The sequence below is a fragment of the Drosophila obscura genome, unplaced genomic scaffold (genome assembly GCF_018151105.1).
Source record: "Drosophila obscura isolate BZ-5 IFL unplaced genomic scaffold, ASM1815110v1 contig_191, whole genome shotgun sequence".
Classification (NCBI taxonomy): Eukaryota; Metazoa; Arthropoda; class Insecta; order Diptera; family Drosophilidae; genus Drosophila; species Drosophila obscura.
The window spans coordinates 355,438-377,304 of record NW_024542780.1 but is presented as its reverse complement, the minus strand read 5'-3'; the positions used below and the strand labels follow the sequence as shown (position 1 = coordinate 377,304).

At 45.1% G+C, this 21,867-nt stretch overlaps 1 long non-coding RNA gene across 1 annotated transcript; it reads right to left on the bottom strand.

Annotated features, from left to right (window-relative positions):
• Positions 1–6,807: 6,807 nt before the first annotated feature.
• On the bottom strand, positions 6,808–7,035 carry LOC111076281. Its single transcript, XR_005967829.1, has 2 exons — positions 6,926–7,035; positions 6,808–6,869 (listed from the first exon to the last, which is right to left on the bottom strand). It is a non-coding gene; the product is annotated as an uncharacterized LOC111076281 (long non-coding RNA).
• Between the last annotated feature and the right edge of the window lie 14,832 nt (positions 7,036–21,867).

Below are 21,867 nucleotides of genomic sequence, written 5' to 3'. Positions count from 1 at the left end.
ATCCAGTTGGTATTTATTTGAGTGTTGTCGTTAAGTGAGTTGGTATTTTTTTTGTTATGTTATTTATTTAAATTATTATTGTTTATTATCTAGGAAGAAAAATTATAGTTAGGAGATGTATTTGTCGTATTATATTACATATTAACGCCCAATAATTTATTGTTCCAATGCATTTGGACTGACGCAACACCAGGTGTCATTCTAACAAATGACTCCTGGACGTGTAGAGGGGAATGCATTGGAGAAATAAATAAAAATAAAATTTTTTGTAGAGAAGAAGACGGCTCGCGAAATGCAGTTTAGCTGTCCCGGCAGAAGTCGCTGCTGCAGGCTTAAGGGGAGCGCAAAGCTGACCCTTAATGGCGCGGAGTGGCCAACGCTAGGGAGAGATAGATGTAGTTAGGTAGAAAAGCTGTAGCGAGAGGACTTACGAGTTCCATTTGCGTTTCGCCACAGTTCGATGTCGCTAGTGGACGTAAGTCACTGCTGTTCCACGAAGGAACTGGTAGTTTGCGACGGACACATTGCCTGGTGGTTGTGATATCGAATAAATCTGTGATAGAATGTGATATGGGATAAGATAGAGTAAGTCATGTAGGTAAATGTTCAAGTTAGTTTCTCACCTGTTTGTTTGTAGATAGTCGCTTTCGTGTTTTGGTTTGGTTGTCTGTCCGCCGAGATGTTGTGAGGAGTCGGTGGCCCGGGTGTTGTAAAGACAGTCCGCGATGCATCGGCTGTCACGGCAAATCGGTAGGATGGATGGCGGGGACAAGACACAAGAAAGTTGAACTGGTGCACCGTGAGGCTTCTCGCTTATCGGCCATCACTCAAAGTGACGACTAGTGTAGGCGACAAGTCACACAAAAGGGGTGTTTTGTGAATGTAGTGTATCCGTAGGACGACTGTCAAGTGGAGCGCAGAAACTGGAGCGGTTGTTCCCGGCTAGTCAAGTGTCCTCCTCTAAAAATAACTATTCTGTGAAGAAAAGAATTGAAGGTTATTTTGTTGGGTTGTGTGTTTTGTTCGAGAATATATGTTTTGAATTTTGGTTAGGTGTCGATCGATATATATTCTATTTATTTATTTATTCAAGTTTTTATTGGGGAAAGGAATATTAGCCTATTTGGCGGCATATTTATTTAGGTATTTAAGTAATTATTTATTGATTTACGTGATTATTTGTTGTCAGAGGGGTTATTTATTTTGCTGGTTATTTATTTGGGTATTTATTTGTTTAGTTATATATAGTTAGTTTCGTTTAGATTGTTATAATCGTGGTCTTTGTGGTCCGTTGGTGGGAATGCCAAAAGCAGTAGGAAGTCGGCCATATCCGACGCGATCTCGAGCACACGAAAGACAGGGATCGTTAGGAGAAGTGTCCGGGGCGATGGCCGACCAAGATCGTAGTGATCTGGGAGCTGTGGGTGGTTTGCCGAGAACACCAGTCCAGAACAGGTCAGAAGAGTAGCCGAATACACCATTCCTTCCTTCTGAATTGGCATCAGCAGCGAATGTAGCGATGGCTCAGGCGGGAGCGACAAATAGAGCAGCGCAGGCTGACTCTATAAGTCTGGTGTTGCAGGAGAAGTTACGCATGGGGTTCATGGGGATGATGCGTGAACTCAATGAGATACTCCAGCCGATGAGACAGCAGCTACCACAGCTGACAGTACCGCAATGGGAAGAGGACAACACCGAGCAAGGGCAGCGAGGAGCCATACCGAAGAGGAAGCCGTCGAGTTCGACTGAAGCGGCCATACCGCCACCAAAACAACGTTTGTCACGGTCGGGGCACGATGGGAATGGTCCGGAGCCGTCTTCAGGAGTAGGGGCGACGGCATCTGCAGACCAGCATCGACGGGGTGATCATCGGGCTCAAAATTGGCTAAACCCGATAACGAGACAGCAAGGTACGGGTCGTTGCGGGAATAGAAGATCCGGTGGGAGAACAACCAGCAGCCCACGTGAGGAGCAGCATCCACAGTCGTCCCATTACCGATCGGGGCCCATTACTCGGTGGGGCCGAGTCGAGAAGTGGGACGTGACTTTCGATGGCGACGCCAATAAGGTGACCGTAGAGGATTTCGTTTTTCTCGTCGAATTCCTGCAGGCGCAAATGCGATGTCCCTGGGATGAGGTGATGAAGGGGTTCCATCATCTGCTTACGGGAAACGCTCGGGAATGGTATTGGCAATACGTACGGGATCATCGTGGTGGTAACTGGCAGGAGTTGAGGGATGATTTGGTTAAACGTTTCCGAGGCACAGCTTCCGAGTTCGACCGAATGAGAGAACTGCGGGAACGGATGCAACGGCCAAACGAGAGCGTGGAAGATTTTTTTCATGCCATGAGGAAGCTTTCTTCGAGGGTAGAGACGCCACCACCTGAAAGCGAGATGATTAAGATTGTGAAAAAGGCTCTCACAGATGAGATAGCGAGTTTCGTGTATGGCTTACGAGTGTACTCCCTAGACCAACTGCGTGATGAATGCGTGGAAATAGAGGCACACTTGAAGCGGAAGTCCCGATCTTCGTGGCGAGGAGCACCAAAAGCCACCAACTTTGGCCGAGGAGCGAACGTCAATGAGGTCGCGCAGGATCTGTTGAGAAGCGATGAGGAGGCAGAAGTCTGTGAGGAGACGCAAGTGACAAGGCGTGGTCCAGTAAAGTTGACCTGCTGGAACTGCGGGAAAACGGATCATGGTTTTCGGGACTGTATGGCAGCAGAGAGGCGAATCTTCTGCTACCGCTGTGGAAAGCCCGATGCGTATTGTCCGACCTGTCCGAATTGTGCGGGAAACGCGAAGAAGAGTGCGATTCAAGCAGGCGAATCACGCTTACAGATGGGGCCTGCGAACTGGAAGTAGAACATAAGAAGAATGAAATAGATAGACATAGTTTGCATGCTAGGTTAAGGAACTTACCGTATGAAGAGCGGTTAAGAAATTACTTACAAGTCCGTAATAGAATATTTTCCGACTTAAAGGTGGATGGGATGCGAGCACTGTCAGTTCGGGTAAAGAAGGCAAGATCCCGGTTTAAACAGAGACGATCGGTGAGGAGACAGGTGATTGCCTCAGTACAGCGCTGTAGCAAAAGCGACCCAAGAGTATTCGCTGGAATCTCGATAATGGGGGAATCTATTAGAGGGTTGTTGGACTCAGGCGCTACGCACAGCATGTTAGGCAAGAATGGCCAGGAGTTCTTGGAGAAGCTGGGTGTAGTGGCTCGTCGCTATTCGTCCATAGTTAAGGTGACAAATGGAGAAGATCGCGCAATCGTTGGTCGAGTCGAATTGACTGTGGAGTATAAGGGAGAGATAAAGAGATTAACCTTTTTCTTATGTCCGTTCTTGGAGCAGGAAATTTACTTGGGTGTAGACTTTTGGCGGGCTTTTGCATTGGCTCCTGAGGTGATGGGAGAATGTCCTGTAGGTGCATCACACAGACTGGTAGAAGAAGTGATGGCTGACCAAGTCGCTCACTATGTAGAAGGACCGGAGAAGGAAATTGTGCAGGAGGAATGGGAGTTGTCGGAGGAGCAGAAAATCGCCTTGGATAAGGTGAAGGCAGAATTTCTGACATTTGAAGGGGTAGGCCTGGGCAAGACGTCGATAGAGACGCATAAAATCCAGCTTGTGGAGAATGCCGAGCCTGTAAAGGATCGACATTATCCATTATCGCCAGCGATGCAGGACGTGGTTTGTGTGGAGGTGGACAAGATATTGGCTTTAGGAGTCATCGAGCACAGTGATAGCCCGTGGAGCAACCGCACTACGGTTGTGCGACGGCCGGGCAAAAATCGGTTCTGTCTCGATGCCCGAAAGCTCAACAAGGTGACCATCAAGGACGCCTATCCACTGCCTAGCATCGAGGGGATTTTGTCGCGTCTCGACCAGACGATATACATCTCCAGCGTCGATTTAAAATTCGCATTTGGGCAAATCGAGCTGGACGAGCCGAGCCGAGCCTACACTGCTTTCACAGTGCCAGGAAGACCATTATACCAGTTCCGGATGATGCCCTTCGGTCTTTGCAACGCAGCACAACGCCTATGTAGATTAGTGGATAAGGTTATTCCGGTAGAGATGCGTTCAAATGTATATGCATACCTCGACGACTTGCTGATTATATCCGAGAGCTTCGAACAGCACGTGAAGATCCTCCTACAGGTTGCAGAGCGACTAAGGAAGGCAAATTTGACGATAGGGTTAGGGAAATCTCATTTTTGCTTTAAAAACATTAAATACCTCGGTTTTATAGTGGGAGGAGGAACGCTCAAGATGGATCCAGATCGTGTATCGGCTACTTTACGCATACCCGAGCCACGATCTGTCCGAGAATTGCGTAGTTTCTTGGTTACTGCGGGTTGGTATCGGCGTTTTATGAAGAGCTTTGCAGAGTTAGCCGTTCCACTTACAGATGCCTTGAAAAAGTCGGGAAAAGGTAGATTTAGATTGACGGATGAGGCAAAGCGAGCAGTGGGAGAGCTGAAAGCTGCACTTACCGCACCTGCACCTGTCCTCGTACACGCAGATTTCAAGCGGCACTTTTACATCCAGTGCGACGCGTCGCATTATGGGGTAGGAGCCGTACTATTCCAACGCGATGATGAGCAGAACGAGAGGCCGATTGCATTCTTCTCGGCGAAGCTGAATTACCACCAGATAAACTACTCTGTGACAGAGAAAGAGTGTCTGGCCGCTCTCATGGCGATTCTGAAGTTCCGTCCGTATGTCGAGCTTATGCCGTTCACAGTCATTACTGACCACGCCAGTCTCAAATGGCTCATGACGATGAAGAACTTGGATGGTCGTTTAGCTCGGTGGTCTCTTCATTTGCAAGCCTTCGATTTCGGCATAGAACACCGAAAAGGAGTGGATAATGTAGTGCAGATACATTGTCCCGCAATATCGAAGAGTTGGAAGTGGATCCGAGCAGTGTCCTGGGTTTCGAAACGGTGGAGTTCGAGTCTGAGGAATATCAGGAGTTAAAGAAAGAAGTCAGAGAGAATCAAGAACGCTTACCTGATCTTCAGATTGTAGATGGAATGATATTCAAGCGAATGCGCTTTGAAAGGTTAGATGACCAACTGGAGGGATCTGTCTGGAAATTGTGGGTTCCGAGTTCGCTGACGGCCACATTGATAGACAAGGCGCATCTCGATGAAAAGACGGCGCACGGTGGTATTGCCAAAACGTTGCACCTTCTGCGTAGGCAATTTTACTGGCCGAAAATGGCTGTGGAAGTGCGCGATTACATCCGACGTTGTGACGTTGTGAAAGGAGTCGAAAGCGCAGAATTACCGGATGCAGATTGGGATTGGACAGGAGGTGATCACGGAGCGTCCATTCCAAAAGCTATACATCGATTTCTTAGGGAAATATCCGCGTTCAAAGAATGGTCAAGCGTGGATATTCATTGTGGTTGACCACTTCTCGAAATTCACTTTCCTGAAGACCATGAAAGCGGCCGCAGCGAAGGATGTAGTGGCGTTCCTCGTCCATGAAGTCTTTTATAACTTTGGGGTGCCGGAGACTATTCACTCAGACAATGGGGCTCAGTTCATTTCCAAAACGTTCAGGGAGATGATTGAAGCGTTTGGAGTGACCCATTTGAGGACGCCAGTGTATTCTCCACAAAGCAACGCAGCCGAACGTGTGAATCGTACTGTTCTTAGCGCGATTCGTATGTATTGGAGGACGATCACCGGGACTGGGACGTACATCTTCCGGAGATAGAGTTGGCCATAAGGAACTCAGTTCATGAGGCGACAGGCGTGACTCCGTTCTTTGCGGTCTTCGGACAGCAAATGTATTTGCATGGATCATGCTATAAGCTGGCGAAACGTTTGCGTTCCATCGGCGAGCATGACATATCTCTGCTAGAGAGTCAGGACAAGCGACAACTCATTCAGGAGAGGATTCGAGATAGTCGGCATCACGCGTACGAACGTAGTAGCTTGAGGTACAACCAGAGAGCTCGGGTGTTTTATGCGAAGCCTGGACAAGAGGTATTCCGCCGTAATTTTGTCCTAAGCGACTTCGGTAAATGCTTCAATGCCAAGTTCGCGCGCAAGTTCGTCCGATGCCGTGTAGTGAAGCCAGTACGAGAGAACGCATATGTTCTGGAGGATCTCAACGGTCGTCCCATTGGAGTCTACCACGCAAAAGACTTGAGACTCTAGTTGGATGTGGGTGTGGCCTACGTTGTAGAGGTGGAGAAACATCGATGTTCCTGGACATCGATGTTTTTCGATGTTTTCAAAAAAAACATCGATGAAACATCGATGTTTTAAATAAATAGAAACAATTTTTTTTTTGCTCTAAATTCAATTTAAAAAAAAATTAAATTGATTTAATTGAAAAGATTTGGTTCATTTCATAACAAAATTAAAAGCTTTATTCGTAAAAGCAAAAAAAATTCAAAACTTATTCTATAAGTTAAACAAAAAATGGTTTGGTTCTTATTGATAAACATAAACATACTCGACACTTCGCAACACAAACGCATCCAACTTCGTTGGCTCAGAAACTTTGTCTGTTGTTGCTTTCTTTGGATGAATCCTCTGTACATGGTCCCACAAGTTGGTAGTGTTTCCACCTGTCTTAAGCATTTTTCCGCAGTAAATGCATACTGCTTTATTATTATCGGCCGTTTTCTTGAAATGCTGCCACACGTCCGAGGTCTCGCGCTTCCTCTTCGTAGCAGGAGCCAGAGACTCGCAATTTTCATTAGTTGTTCCTAACATTTGCAAAAGGTATAAGTGGCTCAAAGTTGTCATGTGTATTACTTCTATGAATACTTACGGTTTAGGAAGTTTTCCATTGCCACACATCCACCGACGTTGCCTACACCACCAATTGAATATCTGAAAACATCTAAATACAGTAAATAGTTCAATTTATAAATATATTTTACACATACCTTCTGCGTTTCCTTTACTTTAGTGTCGCGGAAAAAACATCGATGGTTGCCACAAAGCATCGATGTTTCCAAAAAATTTAAAAACATCGATGCATCGATGTTTTCATCGATGTTTCTCCACCTCTACTATGTTGGGCGCTGCAGAAGAAGGCACGCCGGCATGTGGTCGAGAGTAACCCTTAATCCGGTGGGCATGCCCACGCGTATGTTGTCCTTTCAAAGGTCCGTCGACATACTCGTGGTGGTGTTCCAGTCCCACCTCAGCGATAGATTGTCCAGGGCTGAGTCCAAGGTTTTCCAAGGAGACTATGGTGTAGGACAGAGGATAGGATTAGTTAGGTGTATTGGTAAAGGCAGGCATGCGTGAGAGGGATTAAATAGGAGTGAAAAAAATCTAAAACGTGGACATAAGAATTGCTGGTCATCCGAAGCGGAGGCACTAATGTATAGCAGAGCTAGAATCTAGGCCGAGTGGGGTTAAACCCGATTAGTGGAATTTTCAAAAAGTGAGTGGTGAAAATTTTACATTTAAACGGAAATTAACCCGCGGTGTGTTTCCCTTAGCCTGGCCCGGAAGATTGCCCAGCGCAGCCGGGTCAGTGATTTTGCCCGAGGGAGATAATTTCTGGAGAGGATGTGCCAGATGAGCCGACCGTCGAAACCAAATTGTGAGTCCGTTCCGTGCCTGTTATTTTGTGCCGTGTATGAAGCCGAGATTTGTGAGGATGCATGCCTAACCAGGTCAAACGAACGATCCGCTTAGAGTGACCAAGGACCAAGCCGCAGACGCAGTGGTACACGTAGTCCGAGCCGTTGGACTCTGCCGGAGCCACCTCTACGATCACCTAAGGATTTGCACTCACGTTTACACTCACTATTGCACCTACATATTGGCAGACCGACAATCGCCCACAGTACATATATTTTTTTTGGGAATTGTTCCTCACACTCCTCGCAAGCCGCTACGGACACATATGTGCCCGACAGTATTCGTATTGTCCATCGTGTTGTCCCTATTATATGTGTTAATTGTTATTTATTAGTAATTTAAGCAAACCCTAACGTAAACAAACACTTTTGTAAACGCCAAACATTGCCCGACATAGACACAAAACAAAACATATGGTAGGATTAACACTTGTGCGCGGCGCGGGGTCCCACAAGCCCACCGTTTTGGTGAAATATTGTTTGGTAATTTTTGTTGTCGATGGCCTTGTTTATATCTGCCCCTATGACCCTTAACAAGAGCTCTTGGTAGGTTAGTCTCGGGAGGGCCGAAAGAAATTTAAATCCTTTCCCAATTTAATTCTGCATAAAAACGCCCATTACGCACATAGGTATATTCTCCTAATCCAGTTGGTATTTATTTGAGTGTTGTCGTTAAGTGAGTTGGTATTTTTTATACCCGTACTCAAAAAAGAGTTAAGGGGTATATTAGATTTGTGGTAAAAGTGGATGTGTATAACGCAGAGAAGGAAACGTTTCCGACCCCATAAAGTATATATATTCTTGATCCGCATCAATAGCCGAGTCGATATAGCCATGTCTGTCTGTCCGTCTGTCCGTCTGTCTGTCTTGTTGAGCGCCTAGATCTCAGAGACTATAAGAGCTATGGCAACCAAATTTGGTTTCCAGACTTATGTGATATCCCACTGCTACAAGTGTATTTCAAAATTTCGCCCCGCCCCCTTCCGCCCCCACAAAAGACGAAAATCTGTAGCAGGCACATTTTTAAAGATACGATAAAACTAAAAACGCAGTATCGTAGAGAATGACCATATCTACCAGACTGCCGAATCTCAATCAGATCGGATCATAATTATAGCCAGAATGAAGAAATTTTCAGTTGCTTCACCTCCCCCTCCCGACAACGACAACGCAACTCATTTTCCTTCTCGCTCGCACACTCTGCCGCGTTCAGTGCGCGAGCAACCCCTAGCGGAGGAGATGTAGAATATGAATGGAACATGTACAATCTACATGTTAGATGTAGAATAGACATTGTAGATGAGATGTAGATAGCAGATGTAGCAAAAAAATGTAAAATGTAAAATTTTTTTTTTTTAATTCTAAAATTCTAAAAAATTATATGCTCAAAAATGTATATGCTGACTGAGTACGGGTATAAGTAGAGTCGCGTCCCCAGAAGCGACTCGCACGTTCCTTCTCGTTTTGTTATGTTATTTATTTAAATTATTATTGTTTATTATCTAGGAAGAAAAATTATAGTTAGGAGATGTATTTGTCGTATTATATTACGTATTAAACTAAGGAATATTGAAAGAACATGAAGGCCTAAAATAATTTAGAGGGAGGACGCGTGGCGTAAGCCATGGATTAGACCAGCCGCAGCCGTTCCAGCAGAGGGTGGCCAAAATGAACGTTGTATTTGACCACAGGTAGGGTGGGCGCGCGAAGTGGAAACACCTAGACTTCACCCACTTGACAGCCGTCTATTTGTTTGGTTCTTTTTGTTTGTCTTGCAGTCTATTGTAGTTTTATTGTCTGAATTGATGTCCCGAGAAGTCGAAATCTCAAACTTTGCTTACATTTGTCGGGCAAGGGGAACTAACCATCCCTGGGGTCGAGAGCTTGTCGGCGTTGCCCCACGAGCCGCAAGCCGAATGTAACAGATGTAGATAAAAGATGTAGCAAAATAATGTTAAATGTAAACATTTTTTTTATTAATTCTAAAATTCTAAAAAATCATATGCTCAAAAATGTATATACTGACTGAGTACGGGTATAAGTAGAGTCGCGTCCCCAGAAGCGACTCCCTATAAAGTATCGAATATCTAAGAGATCTGCCATTTTAAACTTTGTCATTAAATAAGATTTAAATTTAGTAATGGTTTCAATATTAGCCCGCCTTTAGCCATGCCTTTCAAGGCAGAAAGTGACAGTGACACGAGTGGTGAACAAAATATATGTAAATCATATTGAATATTTAAGTGTATATAATATACACCTGCCCGCGTCGCGTGTGTGTGCAAGATCAACCCCCCAAATAACACACCTAAAACTACCGCGACGGACGGCTAACAAACATACAACAAAAATACCTCTCAACCACCGAGGGATATCCATTCCAAAAGACATTTGCCACCTGCCAAGGAAAGTGGAATTCCCAGGATCTTATTACATACATACTAGAGGTATTTGTGCAAAAAATTGAAAGCTCGAGTAAAGACAAAATCATTAAAATCTCGTAGTTACTGTCTTGTGCTAAAATAAGTGCACCTCGCTTTCAATTCTTGGCACATCCGTATGACATAGTAGAGCTAGATTGCATGTATTTAGTAGAGTTTGTACATATATTACATATATCACATATTCACATACATCATACCATCTTGGACGCAGAACATATACATATAATTTGTAACTGCAATCACTGTCGCCCCTTTCCGCCTTTCTCGTTTTCGTTGCGCAAATATATAGTTGGGTCATTGGCCAAGCGCACACATACCAACGTAGCAGCTGCAGCGGTGAATTTTCGTTCCCGCTTTTGCTCGTCACCGTTGCTGACCGTCGTTGTTGTTGGTGTGTTCGTTTGGCGCGTTTAAGTCAAACCGTTCGCCAAGCGACGCGCTACCCTGTAATCGTCGGGTATATAGTTTTAGTGCAAAGGATCCAACTGTCAATTTGTCAAAGCGTGCCTCGAAATTCAATTGGGTGTCTATCGGTCGGTCAGCCAGGCCCAGCATACACAAGCGCCAACACAGCTTAGACACACACACATGTGCATATGTTCACAGCTTCAGCGGTGAATTTTTCGTTTTCGCTTTCGCTTGTCACCGTTGCTGTTTGTTGTTGTTCTTGTGTGTTTTGTGTTGGCACGCCTGCGTAAACAGATCGCCAAGTGCCTCGATACCCTTTAATCGTCGGGTATATCGATTTTTCGCCTCATTTGGCATCGACACCCTAGGTCCATCTTAAACAGATCGCCAATTGCCTCGATACCCTTTAATCGTCGGTTATATCGATTGTTCGCCTCATTTGGCTTCAACACCCTAGGTCCGTATTAAACCGATCGCTAAGTGGTGCGATACCCTCTAGTCGCCGGGTATATTTCTTTCGACCTAATTTGGGTACACCTTCCTGTGTCGACACTTTGCGCCGCAGCAAATAATATTATCGTGAGAACAGCCCTGATTAGTGATTCACTTAAGTATCGAGAGTCAAGATGAATCCCAAATCAGATCATAAGCCTATTCTTGAAGAGCTAAAAAAGAAGCTCAGCTCCCGTGTCAAAGGCATTCGCCGACTAGCGGACCGGCTGGAAGCTGGGGAGATTCCGCTGCAGTTGACAGAGCTCGAGTGCAGACTCGACGTACTGAAAGCAACTATAGCCAAGGCAAGCCAAGTTCAAGAATCAATCGAAGAAATAGATAGTGACGATGACTTTGGAGCCGAGTTGGAAGAACTCTCGATTGTAACCAAGGCAAAGATAATGTCGCTTATCGACGCCTTGAAGACAGCCAGTGATACAATACCTTCAGTATCAACTTCTGTAGCCCCAACTCGTGCTCGACTTCCGAAGTTAGCCCTGCCAAAGTTCAGCGGAAAATATTCGGAATTCAAAGGCTTCATTACTTTATTTGAGACACTTGTTCACAATGACGAAAGCATTCCAGTTATCGAAAAGTTTAACCATTTGCTTTCATGCCTCTCTGGTGAAGCGTTGGGAACGGTAAGGGCGTTCCAAGTAACCGAGAGCAATTATGAGAAAGCCATGGCTAGCTTAAAACGGATCTATGATAACGAATGTCTGATCTTTATGAACCATATTGCTGCCCTATTTAGTCTTCCCAAAATGACCCAGCAATCTGCATCGTCCTTAAGGAACCTAATCGATACCACTTCATCGATATATGGTTCCTTGTTGTCGATAGGCGATGACCAAAAGATCTCGAATGCAATGCTTATTCATCTCGTCTTGAACAGAGTCGATCCTGTGACCAAACAAAAATGGGAAGAACAGCTCGATTATGAGAAGCTGCCGCTTTGGGCTGACTGCGAAAAAATGCTTAATCGCAGATATCAGCATCTTTCGGCCGAAGAATCGGCAAAACCAAAGCAGGAGCAGAAAGCTGTGCCAAGCAAGCCTCACAATCGGAGCTCATTCGCGTGCTCTACTGCGAATGCTAAAAACCAACAATGTAGTTACTGCAATGCAAAAGACCATTTGTTGACTAGTTGCAGTCCATATGCGCGGCTTGCAGTGATGCAAAGATTCGAGTTTGTCAAATCGGCATCGCTCTGCATCAACTGTCTGCAACAAGGACACACTGTGGTACGATGCAAAGCTGGCAAGTGTCGAGTGTGTGGCCGCTCACATCATGCCTTATTGCATAGGTACACAGTTGTGGATAAAAGTTTAGCGTTACCATCACCCCCAGAGAATTCTTCTCCCCCTCCTAGTCAGAGTAACCCTTCCACTTCGCATGCACTCCATGCGACAGCTTTGGATAGAGTAATTCTGGCAACGTCGATCGTAAGCGTCCGAACTAAAAATGGAGAGTATGTTTTGGCCCGAGCACTGCTTGACTCTGGGTCACAAATTAACTTCATAACTGAGGACCTGGCACAGCGCTTACAGATCCGTAGGGAGGAGTCGTGCATCAACTTGCTTGGAATTGGAGAATCTAATTCACAAGTCAAGAAAAAGATACACACGGTGGTGAAGTCGCGAATCAATGGTAGTGAGTTCTCGGTCGATTTCTGGATTCTGAAGTCAATCTCGGGATACCACCCTGATCACGCACTTAATGTGAGTGACTGGAAAATCCCGAAGAACCTACCTCTTGCAGACCCCTACAAGCCATAAAGAATAGATATGTTGATAGGTGCAGAGTCATTTTTCGAACTCTTATCGGTTGGTCAAATTAGACAAGGTCCTGACTATCCAACTCTGCAGAAAACGCTTCTCGGTTGGATTGTGTCTGGAAGATACAGTCCAAAGGTGACTGTCACCCAGGAAGCGAGGAACTGTCTGAGTTGTCGAGAAGAGTCAGTGGTGTCTATCACAACACACTACAAAAGTTTTGGTCACTAGAAGAATTGCCATCTTCTAAAAAGCCTTTAACTCCTGAAAACAAGTTATGTGAGGAGCATTATAGAAAGACTACTCAAGTCTTGCCTTCAGGTCGGTTTGAAGTACGGCTGCCGTTTAAATCCGATCCAAATTGCTTAGGCAATTCCTTCGAGTTGCTAAACGGCGGTTTTTGTCGCTCGAAAGAAGATTGTCCCGCGACCCTGAGTTGAAGAAAATGTACTTGGAATTCATGGAAGAGTACCTCTCCTTACGTCATATGTCACCGACTGACAATACTTATCCTTCTGCTCCACACTACGTAATTCCACATCAGTGTGTCCTCCGGCACCAAAGTACGTCCACGAAGCTTCGCGTCGTGTTCGATGCGTCGTCGAAGACGTCATCTCAGGTGGCCTTGAATGACATTCTGATGGTCGGACCGACTATTCAAGAGGAGTTATACTCAACGCTGCTTCGCTTCCGTCTGCACAGGTTCGCCCTGACTGCCGATGCAAAAAAGATGTATCGCCAAGTGATGGTGAATGAAGCGGACAGGCAGCTTCAGTTGATCGTGTGGAGAGAAAGACCCATCTGAGTCCTTGAGAATATACCAGCTCAACACTGTAACATATGGGGACTGGACCTGCCCCATTTTTGGCTATTCGGTGTTTGAAAAAATTGAGTGAGTCTGCAAAGCTCTCATTCCCAAAGGCTGCTAAAGTTATCGGGTCCGACTTTTATGTCGATGATATGTTGACTGGTGCTGGTTGCGTGGAGGAGTTAAAGACAATTAAGTCTGATGTGGCTCAGGTTCTTCAAACCGCAGGGTTTGAGCTGACCAAGTGGTTCTCGAACTCACCTGAAGTTGAGGCGTTCCCCAAGGCGTTGGGAATATCGTGGCTACCGGAAGACGTCTTTAGGTTTCAAATTGACAGTTCAGTCATGGGTCTCCGAGCGACAAAACGGAACATATTATCGGTGACATCAAAGCTGTTTGACCCCCTTGGTTTGTTAAGCCCCTTGGTAATCAAGGGAAGGATCCTACTGCAGGAGCTGTGGCTTAACAAACTAGATTGGGATGAGTCAATTCCAATGAATCTGGAAACATCTTGGAACTTTCTAAAAGAATCCTTGGGTCAGCTGGAGAAGATTGCCATACCTCGCTTTGTGCATACTGATCCCATGTCACCGATACAAGTACATGCCTTTGCCGACCCCTCCATGAGAGCTTATGGAGCATGCGTCTATATCCGTAGTAAGACTGCAGAAGGTTTCAAGGTCTCGTTGTTGACCGCAAAGTCGAAAGTAGCGCCGCTCAAGACGAAAACGCTTCCAAGGCTTGAGTTATGTGCCGCTCACCTTCTCGCAGATCTCTGTCACCGACTCAAATCGCTACTCGAGGTGCCGATTGAACGAATGGTATGATGGTCGGATTCGGAAGTGACCCTTCATTGGATCCGATCCCACCTTCGTCGTTATCAACATTCGTTGCGAACCGAGTAGCTGAGATTCAGGAGTGGTCAGATGATGCTACGTGGCGGCATGTTCCAACTAAACAGAACCCAGCAGACATAGTTTCGAGGAGGTTGTGACATTGAGGAGATTTTGCAGTCGATCTGGTTTAGTGGACCAGCGTTTTTGAAGGAAGAAGAAGAGAGCTGGCCCAGAAATCCCCACTTCGAGCTTTCTGAGGAAGAGCTGAAGCTGGAAACCAGGAAGACAGCGGTCGGACTGACCGTGGCCGCTAAATCAAATGATTTAGTGGAAATTATCGAGGGAAACTCGTCACACCTCAAGCTGCTAAGAGTGTTCGTTTACGTGTTCCGCTTCATCCGAAAATGTAAAGACAAAAGTCTTAAATTTGAAGTCAGTCCGTCACCAGTAGAGTACGATGAGGCTTTTCACAAAATTGTCGAGCTGATCCAAAAAAACGTGTATCAGGAAGAGATCGAAAGGGTTCGTAAAGGCACCAGGTTAGGCCCCAGTCTTAGCAGCGATTGAATCCCTTCATCAACGAAGAAATGGGGACTTGGTGCTCTTTTTTGTTGTTGCGAGTTGGGGGCGACTAGTTAACGCTCCTATGTCATACCATGCCAAGTTTCCTTTGCTGTTGACAAAACGCTCGCAGTTTGTGCAGACCTTTTTTTTTTTTTTTTATTATTACGGGATTTTATTTATCGAATCTTCCCTATTAGAGACTTACGACAAGTATACAAATCTTAGCCTAATATATTTATTTAATTATTTACACTTAATTACTTAGAGTACGTCCCTAGCTAAGTATTATTGCTGGGTGGGAAGGTCTCTTCGCCGGAGTCGTGTATGGCTAGTGTGCCAAGTTAAAGACTGCGCAAGTCTATTAGGATGGGCTTGAAGCTTGGCCTGGTACTTTGCTTTCACTTTGGCAATTTCATCTTTAACTGATCCTACATTTAAGTCTTTATGGATATTTTCATTCCGTATGTACCATGGTGCCCCAGTGATAGTTCTTAGTATCTTCGATTGAGCTCTCTGGATTATTTCTAAATTACTAACGCAAGCATTTCCCCATAGCTCGGAGCCGTATGTCCAGATAGGTTTGAGAACTGCATTGTACAAAAGTACTTTGTACTCCAGTTTTAGTGGTGAACGGGTGTTTATTAGCCAATGTAGATTACTAGCTTTAAATTTAAGTAGATTTCTCTTCGCTTCGATGTGCTTACGCTCTACTGCGAATGCTAAAAACCAACAATGTAGTTACTGCAATGCAAAAGACCATTTGTTGACTAGTTGCAGTCCATATGCGCGGCTTGCAGTGATGCAAAGATTCGAGTTTGTCAAATCGGCATCGCTCTGCATCAACTGTCTGCAACAAGGACACACTGTGGTACGATGCAAAGCTGGCAAGTGTCGAGTGTGTGGCCGCTCACATCATGCCTTATTGCATAGGTACACAGTTGTGGATAAAAGTTTAGCGTTACCATCACCCCCAGAGAATTCTTCTCCCCCTCCTAGTCAGAGTAACCCTTCCACTTCGCATGCACTCCATGCGACAGCTTTGGATAGAGTAATTCTGGCAACGTCGATCGTAAGCGTCCGAACTAAAAATGGAGAGTATGTTTTGGCCCGAGCACTGCTTGACTCTGGGTCACAAATTAACTTCATAACTGAGGACCTGGCACAGCGCTTACAGATCCGTAGGGAGGAGTCGTGCATCAACTTGCTTGGAATTGGAGAATCTAATTCACAAGTCAAGAAAAAGATACACACGGTGGTGAAGTCGCGAATCAATGGTAGTGAGTTCTCGGTCGATTTCTGGATTCTGAAGTCAATCTCGGGATACCACCCTGATCACGCACTTAATGTGAGTGACTGGAAAATCGCGAAGAACCTACCTCTTGCAGACCCCTACAAGCCATAAAGAATAGATATGTTGATAGGTGCAGAGTCCGTTTTCGAACTCTTATCGGTTGGTCAAATTAGACAAGGTCCTGACTATCCAACTCTGCAGAAAACGCTTCTCGGTTGGATTGTGTCTGGAAGATACAGTCCAAAGGTGACTGTCACCCAGGAAGCGAGGAACTGTCTGAGTTGTCGAGAAGAGTCAGTGGTGTCTATCGACAACACACTACAAAAGTTTTGGTCACTAGAAGAATTGCCATCTTCTAAAAAGCCTTTAACTCCTGAAAACAAGTTATGTGAGGAGCATTATAGAAAGACTACTCAAGTCTTGCCTTCAGGTCGGTTTGAAGTACGGCTGCCGTTTAAATCCGATCCAAATTGCTTAGGCAATTCCTTCGAGATTGCTAAACGGCGGTTTTTGTCGCTCGAAAGAAGATTGTCCCGCGACCCTGAGTTGAAGAAAATGTACTTGGAATTCATGGAAGAGTACCTCTCCTTACGTCATATGTCACCGACTGACAATACTTATCCTTCTGCTCCACACTACGTAATTCCACATCAGTGTGTCCTTCGGCACCAAAGTACGTCCACGAAGCTTCGCGTCGTGTTCGATGCGTCGTCGAAGACGTCATCTCAGGTGGCCTTGAATGACATTCTGATGGTCGGACCGACTATTCAAGAGGAGTTATACTCAACGCTGCTTCGCTTCCGTCTGCACAGGTTCGCCCTGACTGCCGATGCAAAAAAGATGTATCGCCAAGTGATGGTGAATGAAGCGGACAGGCAGCTTCAGTTGATCGTGTGGAGAAGAGACCCATCTGAGTCCTTGAGAATATACCAGCTCAACACTGTAACATATGGGACTGGACCTGCCCCATTTTTGGCTATTCGGTGTTTGAAAAAATTGAGTGAGTCTGCAAAGCTCTCATTCCCAAAGGCTGCTAAAGTTATCGGGTCCGACTTTTATGTCGATGATATGTTGACTGGTGCTGGTTGCGTGGAGGAGTTAAAGACAATTAAGTCTGATGTGGCTCAGGTTCTTCAAACCGCAGGGTTTGAGCTGACCAAGTGGTTCTCGAACTCACCTGAAGTTGAGGCGTTCCCCAAGGCGTTGGGAATATCGTGGCTACCGCATGAAGACGTCTTTAGGTTTCAAATTGACAGTTCAGTCATGGGTCTCCGAGCAACAAAACGGAACATATTATCGGTGACATCAAAGCTGTTTGACCCCCTTGGTTTGTTAAGCCCCTTGGTAATCAAGGGAAAGATCCTACTGCAGGAGCTGTGGCTTAACAAACTAGATTGGGATGAGTCAATTCCAATGAATCTGGAAACATCTTGGAACTTTCTAAAAGAATCCTTGGGTCAGCTGGAGAAGATTGCCATACCTCGCTTTGTGCATACTGATCCCATGTCACCGATACAAGTACATGCCTTTGCCGACGCCTCCATGAGAGCTTATGGAGCATGCGTCTATATCCGTAGTAAGACTGCAGAAGGTTTCAAGGTCTCGTTGTTGACCGCAAAGTCGAAAGTAGCGCCGCTCAAGACGAAAACGCTTCCAAGGCTTGAGTTATGTGCCGCTCACCTTCTCGCAGATCTCTGTCACCGACTCAAATCGCTACTCGAGGTGCCGATTGAACGAATGGTATGATGGTCGGATTCGGAAGTGACCCTTCATTGGATCCGATCCCACCCTTCGTCGTTATCAACATTCGTTGCGAACCGAGTAGCTGAGATTCAGGAGTGGTCAGATGATGCTACGTGGCGGCATGTTCCAACTAAACAGAACCCAGCAGACATAGTTTCGAGAGGTTGTGACATTGAGGAGATTTTGCAGTCGATCTGGTTTAGTGGACCAGCGTTTTTGAAGGAAGAAGAAGAGAGCTGGCCCAGAAATCCCCACTTCGAGCTTTCTGAGGAAGAGCTGAAGCTGGAAACCAGGAAGACAGCGGTCGGACTGACCGTGGCCGCTAAATCAAATGATTTAGTGGAAATTATCGAGGGAAACTCGTCACACCTCAAGCTGCTAAGAGTGTTCGTTTACGTGTTCCGCTTCATCCGAAAATGTAAAGACAAAAGTCTTAAATTTGAAGTCAGTCCGTCACCAGTAGAGTACGATGAGGCTTTTCACAAAATTGTCGAGCTGATCCAAAAAAACGTGTATCAGGAAGAGATCGAAAGGGTTCGTAAAGGCACCAGGTTAGGCCCCAGTCTTCAGCGATTGAATCCCTTCATCAACGAAGAAATGGGGACTTGGTGCTCTTTTTCGTTGTTGCGAGTTGGGGGGCGACTAGTTAACGCTCCTATGTCATACCATGCCAAGTTTCCTTTGCTGTTGACAAAACGCTCGCAGTTTGTGCAGACCTTTTTTTTTTTTTATTATTACGGGATTTTATTTATCGAATCTTCCCTATTAGAGACTTACGACAAGTATACAAATCTTAGCCTAATATATTTATTTAATTATTTACACTTAATTACTTAGAGTACGTCCCTAGCTAAGTATTATTGCTGGGTGGGAAGGTCTCTTCGCCGGAGTCGTGTATGGCTAGTGTGCCAAGTTAAAGACTGCGCAAGTCTATTAGGATGGGCTTGAAGCTTGGCCTGGTACTTTGCTTTCACTTTGGCAATTTCATCTTTAACTGATCCTACATTTAAGTCTTTATGGATATTTTCATTCCGTATGTACCATGGTGCCCCAGTGATAGTTCTTAGTATCTTCGATTGAGCTCTCTGGATTATTTCTAAATTACTAACGCAAGCATTTCCCCATAGCTCGGAGCCGTATGTCCAGATAGGTTTGAGAACTGCATTGTACAAAAGTACTTTGTACTCCAGTTTTAGTGGTGAACTAGTGTTTATTAGCCAATGTAGATTACTAGCTTTAAATTTAAGTAGATTTCTCTTCGCTTCGATGTGCTTACGCCAAGTAAGCCTTCTATCCAGATGAACACCAAGGTATGTTACTTCGGTGGTGTGTGGAATGTTGATATTGTTCAGACATAATGGAGGGCAAGTTTGTCTGTTTAACGTGAAGGTGACATGCTTGCACTTTTGCTCGTTTACATGTATCCGCCAGTCTGCTAGCCATTTTTCTAAGGCCACGAGATGAGATGATAAGTGATCCGTGGCCCTTCTTGGGCACTTGGAGCGACTTAATATGGCAGTATCATCAGCAAATGTCGAAGTTGTTGTTAGGCTGTTTGTCGGGTAGATCTGCTGTGAATATGATATACAGTGTCGGTCCAAGCACGCTGCCTTGCGGTACACCAGCTTCAATTGGATGATATTCAGAGAGGAAATCTTTGCATCGTACTGCGAAACTTCTTTGCTGTAGGTATGACTCCATTATTCCATGGATGTTCTGTGGAAGTAATATTTTGATTTTGTGGATTAAGCCATCTAACCAAACGCGGTCGAAAGCCTGTGCGACATCCAGAAAAACAGCGGAGCAATACTCCCGTCTTTCAAATGCATTTCGTATCTCAGAGGTTATACGGTTTACTTGTTCAATGGTTCCGTGTTTTTCGCGAAATCCAAATTGGTGAGTCGGGATGGCACCGTTGATGTGTAGGTGTTGTTTGATACGATTCAGGAGCAGCTTTTCAAATATCTTTGATAGGCAAGGCAGTAGGCTGATAGGTCTATATGATGATGGCTTGGACTTGTCTTTTCCGGCTTTATGGATCATTGTGATGACTGATTTCCTCCATTCTTGAGGATAATAGCCCCATTTCATTATGCTGTTGAATATCATAGTAAGAAAATACACTGCACAGCTCGGCAATTCTATGATCATTTTAGGAGAGATGAAATCGTGGCCCGGAGCTTTCTTTTGCTTTGAGATTTGGTCTTTAATGACCCTTGTGACTTCTCCTGATTGGAATATGATAGGCGGAGTAGCTTCGGGATTGTTGGTTGGTGGGAGCACTAAGCTATTCGTTGCTGGGTGCGGCTTGAAGACGTTTTCTAGATGGACGGCAAATGTATTTGCCTTCTCTTTGTTGCTGCGAGCCCACTCTCCTGTTTGTGTACGCAAAGGTGATTCACTCTCGATTGGTGGGCATACGCCTGATTTTGCTTTCCACAGTGGGAATCGTTTGCTAGTTGGGGAGAGTTGCTCCATATAGGATATTTGAGCTCGGTTTTTTTCATCTTCTAGGGCTCTGCGTAGTAGGTGGTTGGCTATTTTTAGCCGCTCTTTCGATGCAGGTGATCTGTGTGCTTGCCACTCTCGGCGAAGCCTTCTTTTATCGCGTAGCAGCACTTCAATGTGCCTAGAAATACGACTGCTGTTGGAATGTTTATTAGATGCTAATATTGGTGTTGAGTGTTTTGCCGCCAGTGACATTGAGGAAACCATTTGCATTCCAGAAACATATATTTAGACAGGACATTTAAACAGATTTCTGTTTGATTAGGAGCTCCAGGAGGAGATTTTGGTTGCGCATAAGCTCCTGCATCGTTTGTTGTATTGCTACCATTGTATTTGTTATAGTTACCAGCATTGACTCAATTCCACTAGGCAATTGGGATGGATTAGCAGGGGTATGTTGGGCAGAGATTTCTGGGATCTGATTTGATACCTGATTCTGCATTATTCGAGCTGTGGTTGGTTGAAGTGTCGGCTTAGAGACTGAGGCGTACGACCCGTTGTTGTAACTTAACGCCTGAGCAAAAGAAACTCCTGGAGTCGTAGTTGATGGTATATATGTTAAGTTTTGTCGGACGACCGGGTTACGAGCTGCAGTTATTTGTTGGTTTAGGCGATTTTTCAATTCTTTATAGACAGGACAACCTCTATAGTTGGCAGTATGGTTTCCCCCACAGTTGCTACATTTTTTGGCAGATGGGTCCTCCTTATTTACGGGGCAGGCCTCAGTGAGATGAACATCACCACAGGCAACGCAGACTGCCCGTAGAGTGCAATAGGTTTTCGTGTGTCCATATTCCTGGCAATTTGTGCATTGGACCGGTCCATTTCGTTTGTGTGGTTCCTCAACGGTGATCCTACGGTGCAGTAGGTATTGAAGCTTGTATATTGGGTGAACTTCATTTTTACTTATATGCATACTTTCAGGTGTCAGTTCTACTTTGAACATTGGCTGGAGAATTTTGTTTCTATTTATTATGTTCATTGCCATTTTGACTTCGAAGCCCTTATCGTTAAGTCCATCTATTATCTCATTGATTGGGACTGTTGGTTCGATTCCTTTGATAACCACTTGTAATCCTTTGCTACTTTTAAGTTGGTAGGTGTAGTAATTCATTTTTTCATTTTCGAGGTATTTCGCAACTGATCGATAGTTTTGTTCGTCATTGACTTGTATTTTTATACCCGTACTCAAAAAAGAGTTAAGGGGTATATTAGATTTGTGGTAAAAGTGGATGTGTGTAACGCAGAGAAGGAAACGTTTCCGACCCCATAAAGTATATATATTCTTGATCAGCATCAATAGCCGAGTCGATAGAGCCATGTCTGTCTGTCCGTCTGTCCGTCTGTCCGTCTTGTTTGACGCCT